The sequence below is a fragment of the Ochotona curzoniae genome, unplaced genomic scaffold (assembly GCF_017591425.1).
Source record: "Ochotona curzoniae isolate NIBS_2020 unplaced genomic scaffold, NIBS_Ocur_1.0 contig_2210, whole genome shotgun sequence".
In the NCBI taxonomy this organism is placed as follows: Eukaryota; Metazoa; Chordata; class Mammalia; order Lagomorpha; family Ochotonidae; genus Ochotona; species Ochotona curzoniae.
Genome location: NW_024465369.1, coordinates 33388654 through 33404739, shown reverse-complemented (window position 1 = coordinate 33404739; position 16086 = coordinate 33388654). Strand labels below are relative to the sequence as shown.

Below are 16086 nucleotides of genomic sequence, written 5' to 3'. Positions count from 1 at the left end.
AAACCACAACCCAGGAAACCTGTATCCCACATTGGAGTACCTGCTCTAGCCCTGGCTGAGCTGCACTAATGATCCAGCTCTCTGCTGATGCACCTGAAAGCTGCAGATGATGACCCAAGCACCCGGACCCATGCCAGCCACAGGGGAGACTCCAGTGGAGTTCCTGGCTCCTGGTTTTGGCTTGGTCCAGCCTCAGCCATTGCAGCCATTTGGGGAGTGAATTAGCAGATGGAAATTCTCTCTGTGTCTCTTTCCATAATTCAAAAATAATCTCAAAGTTTCGAAAAGAAAAATAGCTCAGTCTTGCAATATTTTAAAAAATCCTCTTGAAGTAAATCAGATCATGATCCCATCCACCCTAATCTTCCACTGCCCAGTGCTTCGGCCTCCCTTTGGTTTGTCATTCTCTTCTTCCAGTGCTTTCTCCAGGTTTGTTTAATCAGAGTTAGGAATTGGGTGTGTTGGAAACCCTTAAGGGCTACACCAGGCACACCCTGCAACTGTGCAAAATATTTGGCAACTGTGCCATCAAGTCACTCACAAGCCATCCTCCAAGTTGGCTCTGAGCCTGCTCTCCATCACAAGCATGGAAAGAAGACAGGGCTTCTGGCTTCCAGAGGCAGCTTCCTAACCAGCAGCATTGGAATCTGCTCTTTATAGCACAAGCACCATTAATAAATTCTTCTGCTCCTCCAGCTTTGGTTCCACGAAGTCAGAAACCAAAAGCAGCATGGCGCAGCAGCCTGTACAAGGAGCTCTGCCAACCTCCTCCCGATCTGGAGCAGGATCACACAGCCCCGACCAGTGATAAGTGTAGGTCTGAAGAAGAAATCCACAGACTCGTTGGAATGGATAACTGTGACTGCAGAGGCATCCTTCCTCTGGATCACAACCCCTGATTCCGGGCCTGGCAATGGTCAGCCAGCCCTGTTGTAAGCTCCATACAAGGAAGACCTTCAGCTAACCTCTCCTACTTCCCCAACATACCCACAGAGAAAGCAGGTGGCAGCTGAACCCACCATTGCTGCCATAAGGTAGAATGGAGACACCCTGGCATCTGTGAATAAGGAAAGCAGGTGTTGCTCCTGGGAAGAGAAATAAGTGAGGATAATGACCTGTGTTGTACTACAGTGGCTTAAGTCGCCACTTGCAATGCCAGTATCCAGTATCCCATATCTAGAATACTAGATCCAGTCCTCACTGCTCTGGTCTCTGCTAATGTGCCTGCTAAAGCAGCGGAAGATGGTCCAAGTACTTGAACCCTTGCCAGTCACATGGAAAACCCAGATGAAGTTTTTTAAATAAATAAATACATCTATTTCGGGCCCGGCACAATAACCATAACCTAGTGCTAAAATCCTCGCCTTGAACGCCCCGGGATCCCATATGGGCACCAGTTCTGATCCCAGTGGCCCCGCTTCCCATCCAGCTCCCTGCTTGTGGCCTAGGAAAGCAGTCAAGGACAGCCCAAAGCCTTGGGACCCTGCATCATGTGGGAGACCTGGAGGAATTTCGTGGCTCCTAGCTCCAGATCGTCACAGCACCAACTGTTGCGCTTACTTGGGGAGTGAATCATCAGACAGAAGATCTTCCTCTCTATATATCTGACTTTGCAATAAAAATAAATAAATATTTTAAAAATAAATAAATACATCTATTTTTAAAAATGAAATAAGGCTAAAAAAGTGGTCCTGTGTATGTCCATGTGGCTATATCTGAAGGAACCCTGTCCTGCTCTGCATTTTGTGAAAGGGATTTCTCCCTCATACACTACCCCCTGCCCCTGCAGAGAAGCCACCTGCAACGCAAAACTCTTCAGACAAAGCCCCATAGAGATCCCAGTTAGGGAACAGGACAGCAACGAGAAAGAATCGGACATCTTATCCACTTCTGGTCAGGCTCCAATCTGCCTCAAACAATTCAAGCCCTTCCAGGTGGGATAGAATGAGACAACTGCAGAGAGCTCCAGAACTTTCCAGGGTAGAAATACTTCACTGTCAAAACAGGTCGGAGCTGACATGCAGGGCAGGGTTATAAGGCCACCCTCCCTTCATCCATCAGTTCCACACCCTGAGCCTCCCACACACTGTGCATAGAGGTGGGAAGCTCAGGCAGAGGGGGTTGTGATGGCCCCAGCAGCTGCCAGCTGAGTGCACGGCTGTTAGCAGGTTGGCCAGACTCGACCTCTTGAGTTATGGTGAAACAGATACAGAGAACTCTGCCGACAAGCTCCAGTCTGAGAACTCTGCTTGCCAAAAGACTCCGTGAGTCAAAAAGGTGTGTTCCCTAAGAATGCAAGAGTCAAATGATTTAAAAGCCCCGGCACAACAATGTCCCTTGGGGCTCCTGACAGCTGCATACTTCGCTAATCCCATGTAACCTAGGCCTCACTGACAGTGTGACCGTGGAGCAATAGTTGGGGAGAAGCGAGAGGAGGAGCCAGAGGGACAGAGATGTCCAGGTCTGTGCACAACGATTCTGGACAGAAGAACGTTGTGTAATTTACGTTTCTAAAAGACCACCTGGACTCTGTGTGGAGACTGCAGAGAGAGGCTGGAAGCTGGGAAGCCAGTGAGCCAGCCTAGAGCTGATGTAGCTGGGACAAGAGTGGCTGCCACAGAGAAGGCAGTAGCTCCAGATGCACAGGAACAAGGCAGGGCCAGTGGATTTCTGGAAATCAGCCTTTGAGTGTAGGAATCCCTAGGGTCAACCTGGAGGCCCAGTGGGGCATGTTCTGTCCTGAAGAAACCCTGCTATGGTGATTGTATAGCTGGCTTGTTTGAAGCCCCTGCTCAGGCTAGCAAAGTGGCACAGCCTTCTTCTAACCAGGGTTCCTTTAGAAAGACTGGGAGACATTTTGAGCAGATCTAGTTTTACATGGTAGGTGTCTAACAAAGGGCAATAAACTTCCTTTTAGCAACCGAAAAAAAAGAGGGGAGGGAAGAAAGGAAGGAAAAAAGGCAGATATACAGAGGGGAGTCTCAAAGCTGGGGCGGGAGAACTTGGGAACATGGGAACTTTGGAGTGTACAAGTGTGTGAATATGCATAAGGTGATTATCACCAGAAGGTTCAGAAAGTCAGGGGAAAGCTGAGCAGTAGGAACATTACAAATTGTGAGGAATACATTACACAGTGAGGAAGTAACATCTGAAATGTCAGCCTGGCCACTAAGAATGTCTTCATTTATAGAATGCTTACATTTTCTCCTGTGCCATAGAAAGTCATTTTTATCACTGAACGTATATCAGATGAATGAGTTGTAAGTTTTATTTAATGATAGTCATAAACTCTCTGTATATTTATACAGAGAGGATCTTCACTATTTATGGTACCTACTGTCAGATATTCTACTCACAACTTTTGTCCAAGCCCACCCAGGGATTCTCTCCCAGAGGAGTAGGTACTTGACCTAGCAGCTGAGATTCTGGTGAAGATGTCCAGTCCAGATGAGAGTCCCTAGCTTTAGTGCCCAGTTTCCGCTCCTGAGCCACTTCCTGTGAATGCAGACCCTGGGAGGCAGCCAGGAGATGGCTCAGGGAACTGGCTTCCTGCTATGTACATGGCACAAGCTTGAGCCCCCAGTCCTTACTGGGGCATGATTCCAGCCCTGCCCACTGTGGGCATTAGGAGAGTGAACAGTGGATGGTAGTACTTTCTCTGCCTCTCAGATAAATTAATTAATTAAAGTTTTAAAGATACACTTACTTATTTGAAAAACATAGTTACAGAAAGAGAGGGAGAAAGATATTTTTCCATCTGCTGGCTCATTTCTTAAATGGCCAGAACTGGGCTGGTCCGAAGCCAGGAGACAGGAGCTTCTTCTGGATCTCCCACATGGGGGCAGGGGCCCAAGCACTTGAGGCATCTTTTGTTTTCCTAGGCACACTACCAGGCAGTTGGGTCAAAAGTGGAGTAGCGGAGATTTAAACTGATATTAATATAGGATTCAAGCACTGCAGGTGGCAACTTTACGTGCTATGCCACAGCTTTGGCCCCTAAATTTTTTATTTACTATTCAAATGTCAAAGTCAAAATTTAATATTCAAGAAGAAAAAGAAAGGTGATCAATGCTGATTGTCCAGGAGAAGGGCCATGGCGGTCGTCACAGAATACAGCTCTTCCCCTAGTTACAAATCCCTGCAGCTGACATCCATGCCTTTCCTGACATGACCCAGGATACTGCCAGTGCCGTCATACTAAACTCAACTGTGACCTGCATCAAGGTTCTGTAGTATTTTCTACCAGAAAAGCCGAAGACCAGAAAGGATATTATAATAGCTGAATTATCTATTTCTTTTTTTTCTTTGAAAGATTTATTTTTATTGGAAAAGCTGATATACAGAGAGGAGAAACAGAGAGGAAGATCTTCCATCCGATGATTCAGTCCCCAAGTGAGCACAACGGCCGATGCTATGCCGATCCAAAGCCAGGAACCTCTTCCTGGTCTCCCACAAGGGTGCAGGGTGCCAAAGCCTTGGGCCATCCTCGACTGCTTTCCCAGGCCACAGGCAGGGAGCTGGATGGGAAGTGGGGATGCCGGGATTAGAACCGGCGCCAATATGGGATCCCGGGTCGTGCAAGGCGAGGACCTTAACCACTGCGCCACCACGCCGGGCCCTGAATTATCTATTTCAATATGGCCTTTGCAACAAGGTAAAAACACTTCTGTATGTTAACAAATTTCCATTAAGATTTCTTTTGGAGGTGGTTGTGTTGTGGCATAATGGGTAAAACCACCGCCTGTAACACTTGCATGCCATATGGGTGCCAGCTCAAGTATCAGCAGCTCCACTTCCCATCCAGCTCTCTGTTTGTGGTCTGGGAAATCAATTGAGTACAGCCCAAAGCCTTAGGACCCTGCACCTGCATGGGAGTCCCAGAAGAAGTTTCTGGGAATTAGAACTGGTGCCTGTATGGGATCCTGGCGCGTTCAAGGTGAGGACTTTAGCCACTAGGCTATCGCGCCAGGCTCCAGTGGTTGATTTTATGTCTTTGAAATAAAAAGTATGCTTTAGACTGAGGCCCAACTGTCTGGGAACCTGCCAAGAAGGGGTCACGCACACTGTCCGTTGGCGCTCATCTGCTGCTGGAGGAAGCTTGCCCACTTTAAGTTTCTGTCATTTGCTGCTGCTGTTTGGAATCAAAGGAGCTTGACAGTTCAATTTTACCACCTTGCTGAGGAGGCTTTTCCTAGGTGCACAACTAAGCAGCCAACATGCACTGCTTTGTGGGTGTTAGTAAATCAACCCACAGTTAACAACATGCTCATTCCTTTCTTTTCCCATTTACTTAAGGACTATCTTTATACCTACTTTGGGTCAAGAATGGAGTACACTGATAAATACAAGATGGAGCATCCACCCTTGGGAACCTAGGATCCAGAAGTGCTCTTAGAACATCAACCCATGGGGCCCGGCGCCCTGGCCTAGCGGCTAAAGTCTTCACCTTGAACGCCCCAGGATCCCATATGGGCGCCAGTTCTAATCCCGGCAGCTCCACTTCCCATCCAGCTCCCTGATTGTGACCTGGGAAAGCAGTCGAGGATGGCTCAGAGCTTTGGGACCCTGCACTCATGTGGGAGACCCGGAAGAGGTTCCTGGATCCTGGCTGCTGATCAGCACAGCACCAGCTGTTGTGCTCACTTGGGGACTGAATCATCGGATGGAAGATCTTCCTCTCTGTCTCTCCTCCTCTCTGTATATCTGACTTTCCAATAAATAAATAAATCTTTAAAAAAAAAAAAAAGAACATCAACCCATGCCCAATCTCTGGCCAGTGCCAAGCTTTAACAATCCATCTAATTGCATTTTAGCAAAAGATAATGGTATTTTATTGAGGGCAACATCGTGCCACCCTCCTGAAAGCCATGGGGAAAAAAACCAGCAAATATAACCTAATAAGTTGGTTCTACTTTTCCCATTAAGTTTAGTTTAGTAATATACATAACTATTGTCAGGTGCACAATGACTGGTAGCAAAGAAGATAACAGAACTAAACCCATTTTAGTGATCTAAGAATTGCCCAGCTCAGATTTCCATGGAAAGATATAGGAGTCCTATAGAATACAGAACAGTGATCTATGGAACACCTTCAAGCAGTTGAAATTAGGGGGTAAGATGCCTTCTCTTGTTAGAAGGTGGCACCTACTGGCAGGATATCACTCTGCAGCTCAGTTCTACTAGACATCAGATTAGGAACCACAACAGAAAGTTGTGCAGAGTGCCCCACCTGCAGCACTGGGATCCCATCTGAGCACCAGTTCATGTCCCAGCTGCCCCATTTCACATCCAGCTCCTTGCTGATGGCCTGGGAAAGGAGCAGAGAATGAAAAAAGCTTTGGGACCCTGCACCTATTTGGGAGACATGGAAAGAAGCTCCTGGCCCCTGGCTTCAGATTGGCTCAGCTCTGGCCATTGCAGCCATCTGGGGAGTGACCCAGCAGATAGAAGACCTCTCTTTCTCTGTCTCTCCTTCTCTTTGTGTAAAATATACCTTTCAAATAAAAATAAATAGATTTTTTTTTAAAGAAAGAATAGAAAAACAAGAGAACCAGTTTGAAAGATCTATGTGCCCTGATTTTCTAGTCCTTTTGCTGTTGGGATGGAAGCCTCCATTGTAAGAGACTCTGACAGAAGGGACAGACCCAGTGCCGCTAACCCTGGGCTCCACACATCAGACAAAATGACAGCAATTCCAGATTGTGGGTAGGCGGCTCCAGGAAGAGGGGATGGTGGGTTAGGGTCGCAGCAGCAAGTCTGCATCTGGGTTTGACAGCAGCTCCAGAATGCCAGGTTCTTTCTGCTGCCTTAGCTCCCTTCATGCCAGCCAATTCTTATTTCCATGAGGGAGCCAGTAATCTCCCATTAAGTTCCTTTTCCAATGACAATAGCCCAAGTCAGTTTCTGTTGCCAAGAACCAACAATCCGGGCTGACACACTAACATTCACTGACTGGCTCCTACGTGTCAGGCATTGTGCTAAGCATGTGCATGCACACACATTCACACCATCATCAGCATAGTCATCATCATCTTGTTTAATCTTCCCCCCAACAAAGCCCTATGAGGTAACAACAGAGGAGGGAATAGGAACAAAAAGACTAATTAATCTGATCAAGTCACTCAACCATTTGGTAGCACCAGGATACAAATTCAACCAGCTTGACAACAGAACTAATTCTCAAGCAGTTCATTGTACCACAGAGGAGACCAGCTGGAGTTTTGAAAATGCAAAATTGAAAGACACGACACAGCCCTGAAGTCTATAGGCAGTTATCGCTGGCAAATACAGAGAGGAAACCCTACAGAGGCAGAAGGAAAATGAAACATTAAGGTGAGACCAGAGACAATTCCACCAGGAAATCAAAGGGCTCTTGGCTTGCAAGCTCTTCCCCAGGTTCTCCATTTAATTTGTCACATGCACATTTGCATTCTTTTTTTTTTTAAAGATTTATTTTTATTATTTTTTTTTTCATTGGAAAGGTGGATATACAGAGAGGAGAGACAGAGAGGAAGATCTTCCGTCCAATGATTCACTCCCCAAGTGAGCGCAATGGGCCGATACTATGCCAGTCCGAAGCCAGGAGGCTCTTCCGGGTCTCCCACGCGGGTGCAGGGTCCCAAAGCTTTGGGCCGTCCTCGACTGCTTTCCCAGGCCACAGGCAGGGAGCTGGAAGGGAAGCAGGGCTGCCAGGATTAGAACCGGCGCCCATATGGGATCCTGGGGCGTGCAAGGTGAGGACCTTTTAACCACTTGCGCCACCGTGCCGGGGCCCCACATTTGCATTCTTTTAAGGACAGTCCCCAAAGGACACAAGCTGCAGATTCTACAGAAGTCACATGAGACCATGAACTCATCAGGTGAGACACTCACTTGCTATCTGCAGATGTAGACATCAAGAAGGTATCTTAACAGAGAGTATGGACAAAAGTACAGACGATGTGGAGGCCACATCCACTCACTGCGCCCCAAGGAAGGCAAGGGGAGAGTGAGGAGCTATTTCTTACCTTTCTAGACAAGACCCAGTGAACATTCATGGTATTTTGGAAAGCCTACAATCCTCCAGAACCTTTCTCAAGGACATCTGCATACCCCAGGGGTGCAGCAGAAGCAGCAAGGACCCAGAGTGAGTCCTCCTGTCTCCAGCCCAATCACCAGGTCGACCTTCACACAGAACCAGCAGGGGGTGGCACAGCCTCTAAGGAAGAGGAAGCAGCAGCCAAGCCTCAACAGGGACAGCTGGAAGACACTGCTGATATTTTGCCCATTATTTTCATTAATTTTTATTGCACAATAGCATTTATCTCAATTACTTGAGCTTCTTTTGTGTCCTTCCACCTCTTAAATTCTGTGCCTGAATGAGTGTCCCTGTCACTCTACCCTCATCCTATAATGCCTACACACGCACAGCAGGTAACTCTAAGACTCCACATGTCTCCATGGGCTCAAGATACATAGCATGTTTGTTCTGTGGCAAAATCAAAAGCCAGGGGAACATTTCCACAGACAGGAAAATCATGAGGATTGCAAAACTACTGTCTCAAGGTATTCCTATCCTCCAGGAAGTAGGATGCAGAGAAGCACCAAGTCCCTTTATGATGCTGCTGCACAAATGTGGCTGTGACAACGCACTAGTGCTGGACCGTTCTAGAGCAAACAATCCCAGACAAGTCACCACGTGAAGCCGGGGGTCCTTCTGTCCTTTCAAGCACGCAGGGCAAGCCAGCATTTGCCCAAGGGTGAGCCCAAGGAACAGGAATGAACATGAAGGGTTTCACAGAAATGCCAGTGCCAGAGGTCTAGAAACCAACCTGAGTGAACCGCAGCCAGAGGCTGCTGGGTGAGTCAGGACTTTGTCAACAGGGGCGGTGCTTCTGCCCAGTGGGCCGCCATGGAGAATGGCAGGCAGGCAGCAGCAGCAACAGCCAGCGGCACAGTCACCACGTGGGAAATGGTAGGCACGGGTGCCACTGGAACGTGACCCCACCCAGACTGCTCCCAGAAATTGCAAAGCTTTCAAACAGTGCCGCCAGCCAAGCAGGCGCTGTCTCAGATTAGGGCCCTGATCTGGGAAGTTCTCCGGCAACAAACCAGTTGGAGCCAGCAGAGCAGCTTCCCAGAGGATCTTGTCCTCAACATCCTCAAGGACCAGTCAAGGGGCCAGGGCCAGGTTTCCTCTGCATTCAGGCCTCAAATTCCCAACATTTGTAAAGGTGTTGCAGGGGAGGAAGATACATGAAGCTTCCCTCTGCTCTGATGATCAACCGGTAGGTTTTTGTTTTTTTCTGAATTCTACGTAAACAGGGAAATCCAAAATGGTTTGAAAACAACAACTGAGAAGATAGAATACATGCCGCAGCCTAGCCACTCTCATTCCATTAGAAAGGACAGAAATAATTTTTATTTTTTTACAGATTTTTTTTCTTGGAAAGGCAGATGTGCAGAGAGAAGGAGAGACAAAGATTTCCATCTTCTGGTTCACTCCCCAAATGCCCACAAAAGCCAAAGCTGAGCCAATCCAAAGCCAGGAGCCAGGAGCCTCATCCAGGTCTCCCATGCAGGTGCAGGGTCCCAAGGCTTTGGGCCATGCTCAACTGCTTTCCCAGTCCACAAGCAGGGAGCTGGATTGGAAGTGGAGCAGCTGGGACACAAACCAGTGCCCATATGGAATCCCCACACTTGGAGGTGGAGAATTCACTGTGCATTTGTAATTTTCCTTAATAATCATACATTTTAGTTGCAAGGGGAAAAAATGTAACGACTTATAATGTCTGAAAAGAACAAATAAAGAGTGAAGGCCCGGGGTCACAAGATGTGCTTTGCACAGGAAATGAAGGCAGGAAAGCCAACTGGAACTTCCCACAGGGGAGAGGCAGCATAAATGACAACGGGCAAGGCTGGGGGTCGCAGCAACTCTGCTCCTGGCCTGTGACTGTAGGAGAACGCTCATCTTCTCACTTGGATTTGCAAGGTCTTGAAAATTCACACAAAGATTCTCCAGAAGGCAGTAAGAGAGCCAAAAGCAGCTTCAGCAGCTGGTTGCAGTCATCACCAAGTGAGTGAGGGAGGCAACAGCCCACAGACGACCCCGTCAGTTACAGTCAGCTTGCACAAAGGCCTCGGGAGCTGCTGTCCACATCTGTGCTGAGAAATAGAAAGGGGGTGGGGAGATGGGGGAGCATTGTGGCATGACAGGTAAAACTCAGCCTGCAACACTGGCATCCCATGTAGGCCCTGTGTCGAGTCATGGCTACATGCTTCTGGTCCAGCTCCTGGAAAATACACCTAGGAAAACAGCAATGCGTGGGCTTCTGCACCCACATAGGAGCCCCAGAAGAAGCCCCTGGCTCCCAGCTGCACACTGGCCCAGTGTACTCTTAAATGTCAAGCATCATACAATAATTCCAACAGCAATCAAGGGAATTAACAGTGGACCTAAAAAGATTTAGGTGATTCATTTGTGAAATAAAGTCCGAGTCCTCCCAGCTGATACGGAACTGCATACATTCACTGTTTCCATAGACATGTTGAATCTCTGCTATGGGCCAAGTGTGTGAGACCTGAGTGTATCTTGGGGAAGCTGGATGGTCTGGCATGAAAGAAGAAGCAAACTGTACCTGTCCCCGGACCTCCAAAATACCCAAGGAACAAGTGAGAGCCGTGAAATCACGATGACTCCAGAGCTGGACACAGCACAAACATTTCAGCAGGCCTGATGCATTGGCCCAATTGGCTAATCTTCCACCTCCAAATGTTGGAACCCCATATGGGCACCAGTTCCACTTCCATTTTTTTTAAAGATTTATTTATTTTTATTGGAAAGATGAACTCCCAGTGAAACAGTTGAAAATATCCTGACAGTAGGATGCTGGACTCTCTAACATTGTTTATGCCCTATAATGTCAGGAAACACTGCAATAGTGGCACGATGGACTATTCATGAAGGACCACCCATTTTAATACTAAAGGGGAAATCAGTGGGGCAGGGGTACAGGAAACTTGGAGAGGGGGACGGGAAATCCCAGAGCCTATAGAACTGTATCATAAGGCAGTAATAATAATTTAGATAGGAAAAAAAGATTTATTTTTTCTTGGAAAGGCAGATTTACAGAGAAAAGGAGAGACAGAAAATATGCTCTCTGCTGCTTCACTCCCCAAATGGCAGCAATGACCTTAGCTGAACTAATCCAAAGCCAGCAGCCAGGAACCAGGAGCTTCTTCCAGGTCTCCCACACGGGTGCAGGCTCTCAAGGCTTTGGGCTGCCCTCTACTACTTTCCCAGGCCACAAACAGGGAACTGAATGGGAAGAACAGCAGCTGGGACACAAATCAGCACCCATATGAGATCCCAGTGTTTGCAAGCCAAGGATTTTACCACTGAGCCATTGCACTGGGCTCTGCTCCACTTGGGTGTCTCCAAACCATCCTGCCTTTCTACACAGTCCTGTGTTTGAGGTAGCAAGAAACAGACATTTGGGAGAATTGCAGCTAAATGCGAATTAATTCCATGTCACCTATCATAGCCCAGAAACCCATACTGATGTTGGCAAACAGACAAAAGACATCAAGGAGCTGGATTTGGGTGCTGGAAACCAGGAGCTGCCACTATGAGAGCAGTACAGATCTGCCTGTGTGTATGTGGCCAAGACACCCACACCAATATTCTCAGCCACTTGCCAAACCACTCAACAATGAGCTGCCATCCTGGTTAACCACAGGGGGAGCAGTGGGGAAAGTTAACAGCACCAGATTCTGGCTGTGACTCAGCCTCGGGGGAACTTGGCTCCCCCGGGAATTCCCTAATGTCTACATCTACTGTCCATCAGCCTAGTCTAAGCCAGCTTGGAGCCACAGGTCCTCTGGTCCTGCAAGGTTGTCTGCAGAGGAGGGGGAGGAGAAAAGGGGTGATGCTTCATAAAATGACTTAAAGTGCTCCTATGAGGAATAGTCATATCCACACTGCAGATCATGTGTAGTCACGAAAAAAAAAAAAAGAGGAATGCTACATGAGGAAAGACCTCCACAATATGGCACTGGGTGAACACGGAAGTTTCAGAGCCTGGGCTGGTATTACAGCTCAGCAAGTTGAGCTGCCACTTGTTACACTAACATTCCATATTAGAATGTCAAAGCAAGTCCCATATCCTTAACTTCCAATTCAGCTCCCTACTAATTCACCTGGGCAGGCAGAGGACATAGCCCAAGTGCTCAGGTCACCCGTGTAACAGATCAGGATGGAGTTGCTGGTTCATTTCCACTTGACCCAGCCTGGGCTGCTGGAGGCATTTGTGAAGTGAACCCAAGCTGAAGGATGTGTGTGTGTGTGTGTGTGTGTGTGTGTGTGTGTGTGTGTGTGTACGCACTCAGACTTTCAAATAACTAAACTAAATCTTAACTAACAAAAACATGCAAAGTAAACATAAAGGATTTTATTCATATGTATATAAAGACACACACACCAAAACAAGTACACAAACATCCTTGTAAATACATAGGAAGTTTCTGGAATGATTAGAAGAAACCAATCTGCTCCTGGGAAGCAGAGGAATAGAGGGAGTCTCTGTCTCATTTTGTGAGATTTTGTGCTGCTTTCACAATTTTAAGAAATGGTCAGAAGCTTTTCAAAGTTATCTGATAAGTGAGGCAAAAAAAAAAAAAAAAAGATGATCTAAACACAATGTCTCTATCCTAACCAAAGCTAAAATCAAAACCATCTCCTTATTTTGATCTCTGCTGCTGAATACACATTTCTGCAGGAATACTGCATCTGGCCAGGAATGCTACAGTAGTGGAGCTTAAGCTTCATAGCAAAAGCAAATTAAAGGTGAGAATAGGTACAAACTAGATTTATGGAGAAACATACCCGTTTCAAACAGTGATCAAGCTAACACACTCCAGCGTCAACCAAAAGCCTTTGGGCGAGACATCTGTCTGCGAAAAACAAACCTATCCTCACCTAATTCCAAGGGATACTGGAGGGTGTCTAGCATGGTGCCCAACCCCCACCCATTAAGAGCTGGGCCCACATCCTGGCTGACCCATCAGAGCTCCCCAGACCCCATCTATAATGACTAGTTCAGGAAATGGATCAAGCTGAATCTTCCCCAAGATCTGACACATGGGCACTAGAGGGGAACTCTTTCCTCCTCCAGGATGGCAAGCTATATAAAACAGGAAGTTCTGAATACAGTCAGGCAGTGGTAAATAGTGCAAAAATGGGGCCCAGTGCGGTAGTCTAGTGGCTATAGTCCTTGCCTTGCATGCACCGGGATCCCATATGGCTGCCAGTTCTAATCCCGGTGGCCCTGCTTCTAATCCAGCTCCCTGCTTCTAGCCTGGGAAAGCAGTCGAGGACAGCCTAAAGCTTTCGGACCTTACACCTGCGTGGGAGGCCGGGAAGAAGCTCCTGGCTCCAAGCTTCAGATCAGCTCAGCTCCAGCTGTTGCTCTCTGTTTTTCTCTCTGTCTCTCCTCTTCTCTGTATATCTGACTTTCCAATAAAAATAAAATTAAAATCTTTTAAGAAAAATAGTGCAAAAAATGGAAAATGAGACACAAGCTGATAACTTCACTTGTCTTCTTGGACTTGGCCAAGTCTGAAGCCCCAGTAGTACAGATGGACTCCCCATTAGCATGAATCAATTCCCTCTCCCTAGTGGCTTACACTAGTGTCTTAGTCTGTTTCATGTAACATTAGCAAAACACCTGAAATATCTTCAAATAACCCTTGGAAAATGCATATTTGGGAAACTACCTGGGAATTTACGTTTTTTTGGCACCAAAATAAATGTATCTTTCAATCTTGTTTTATCATGAAGCCTCCTCATCGAAACAGCGGTTTATTTAGCTCACAGTTGTGCAAGCTCAGGATCAGGGGGCCCTGGCTGGTCAGCCAATGGTCAGGGCCTCTGCATGGACAGCAGCATGTGGGGGAAGTTGCCCAGGACAGACCATGCAGCTGGAGAGGAAGGACACCATGAGGCAGCATGCTTGCTCGTTTGTATCCACTGGCTCACAAAACATCCAATGTCCATCCATGTTCATCCTTCCCAAGGAGGGTCTCAACCAGGCCCCACCTCTGAAGGCCTCACTACCTTTCAACACTCTTCTATTGAGAACCAGACATCAATATGAGGGTACCTTTTGTTTTAATTGTTTGTTTTGTCTTCCAGAAAGGGGATGTTGCAGAATAAGCCACAAACAGACAATAGCAGCTGAACTTTGTTGACACTCTTGCCCTTGAAACTCAAAGGGTGCAACCTAAATTCACCATTTTCACACTGGAGACTTTTTTGTTTAAGATTATTTGTTTATTTGAAGGGCAGAATTACAGGGAAAGAGGGAGAAGCACAGATCTTTTATCCCCTGGTTCACTTCCCAGATGGATATAACGGCTTGGACTAGCCCGAGCCAATTGGAAGCCAGGAGCTTTTTCCAGGTCTCCCAAGCAGATGCAGGGACCGAAGGATTGGGCCATCCTCTACTACTTTCTCAAGCCACAAACAGGGAGCTGGATGGGAAGTGCAACAGCTGGAACATGAACCAGTGCCCATATGGGATCCCAGTGCATGCAAGGCGAGGACTTTAGTCGCTAGGCTATCACACCAGTCCCCACGTGGGCCATTTTCCAGTGCTTGCACAAGATGTTGTCATTGTACACAGCACCTTAACCTGCTGTGCATAATGCTGGCTCCTCACTGAATATTTAACAGCTCATTTTCATGATTATACACATCAGGTACATTCAAAGTCCAAAATTCAACTTTATATTCTAATATTCTAGATATCATTGTTAGGTAGACTATCCTATTAATTCTTCAGGAAAAGGAGGTACAAGGGACTTCCTATGTGGAACTTTCCTGAAGGTCAGACAACCCATCTGAGGCCAAGTTCAAGTAAAAACAATTTCTTGGGCCCAGAGCAGTGGCACAGAGGCTCAAATTCTCACCTGAATGTACCTGGATCCCATATGGCTGCCAGTTCTAATCCTGGTGGCCCCACTTCCCATCCAGCTCCCTGTTTGTGGCTTGGCAAAGCAGTCAGGGACAGCCCAAAGGCCTAGGACCCTGCACCTGTATGGGAAACCCAGAAAAAGCTCCTGACTTCTGATTGTCTCAGCTCCAGCCATTGCAGCCACTTGGGGAGTGTATCATCGGACGGAAGATCTTCCTCTCTGTCTTTCCTTCTCTCTGTATATCTTATTTTGCAATATAAACAAATAAATCTTTTTAAAAAAATTTCCTACACTTTATGTTTCCTAAAAGAAGAAGGAGGAGAAGAATAAAAGGAGGGAGGAGGGAAAGGAAGGAAGGGAGGGAGGGAGAGAAAGAGAGAGAGAGAGAAAGAGAAAGAAAGAAAGAAAGAAAGAAAGAAAGAAAGAAAGAAAGAAAGAAAGAAAGAAAGAAAGAAAGAAAGAAAGAAAGAAAGAAAGAGAAAGAAAGAAAGAGAGAAAGAAAAAGAGAAAAAGTGCTCGTTTCGACAGCACATATACTAAAATTGGAATAATACAGAGAAGATTAACATGGCCCTTGCACAAGGATGACACGCAAATTCGTGAAGCATTCCATATTTAAATATATATATATTCTTTATATATAAATATAGAAAGAAAGAGAAAAGAAGGAAGGAAGAGAGAAAGAAAGAAAAGGGAGGAGAGAAAAGGGGAGAGGAGAGCAGGAGGCAAAGCAGCAGAGGAGGAGAGGAAAGTGGAGGAGGGGGGAGAAACTGGAAAGGAGAACTTTATTCTGTATCAAAGCAGGGAGCTACCTGTAGAATCTGCTAGAGGAAGAGAAATCTAGAGAGATCATGTTGGTTCAGTCCACAAATAAGCAAGACAAATCAACCACAAATTCCAATTCCCAATTAGCTGTGTTTTCTCAGATTAACCTTGTTGATTTCTTGGTCAAAAATAATCTTGGCAATTGGGTATCTGCTCCACATAAGTGTTTCTATACTTATCTTCACATCAATTAGATAAAAGACCCCCAAAGCTCTCATAATGTTTGTCTAAAGATTATTTTATAGCGTAAGTAAAAGCCCTTATTAAAAAAAGTTCACAATCTTACTATTCATTAGCAGAAAAGTAAAT

At 46.5% G+C, this 16086-nt stretch overlaps 1 non-coding gene across 1 annotated transcript; it reads left to right on the top strand.

Annotated features, from left to right (window-relative positions):
* Nucleotides 1-15464: 15464 nt before the first annotated feature.
* Nucleotides 15465-15571, top strand: LOC121150995. The gene has a single exon (XR_005883087.1). It is a non-coding gene; the product is annotated as a U6 spliceosomal RNA (small nuclear RNA).
* Nucleotides 15572-16086: the final 515 nt, after the last annotated feature.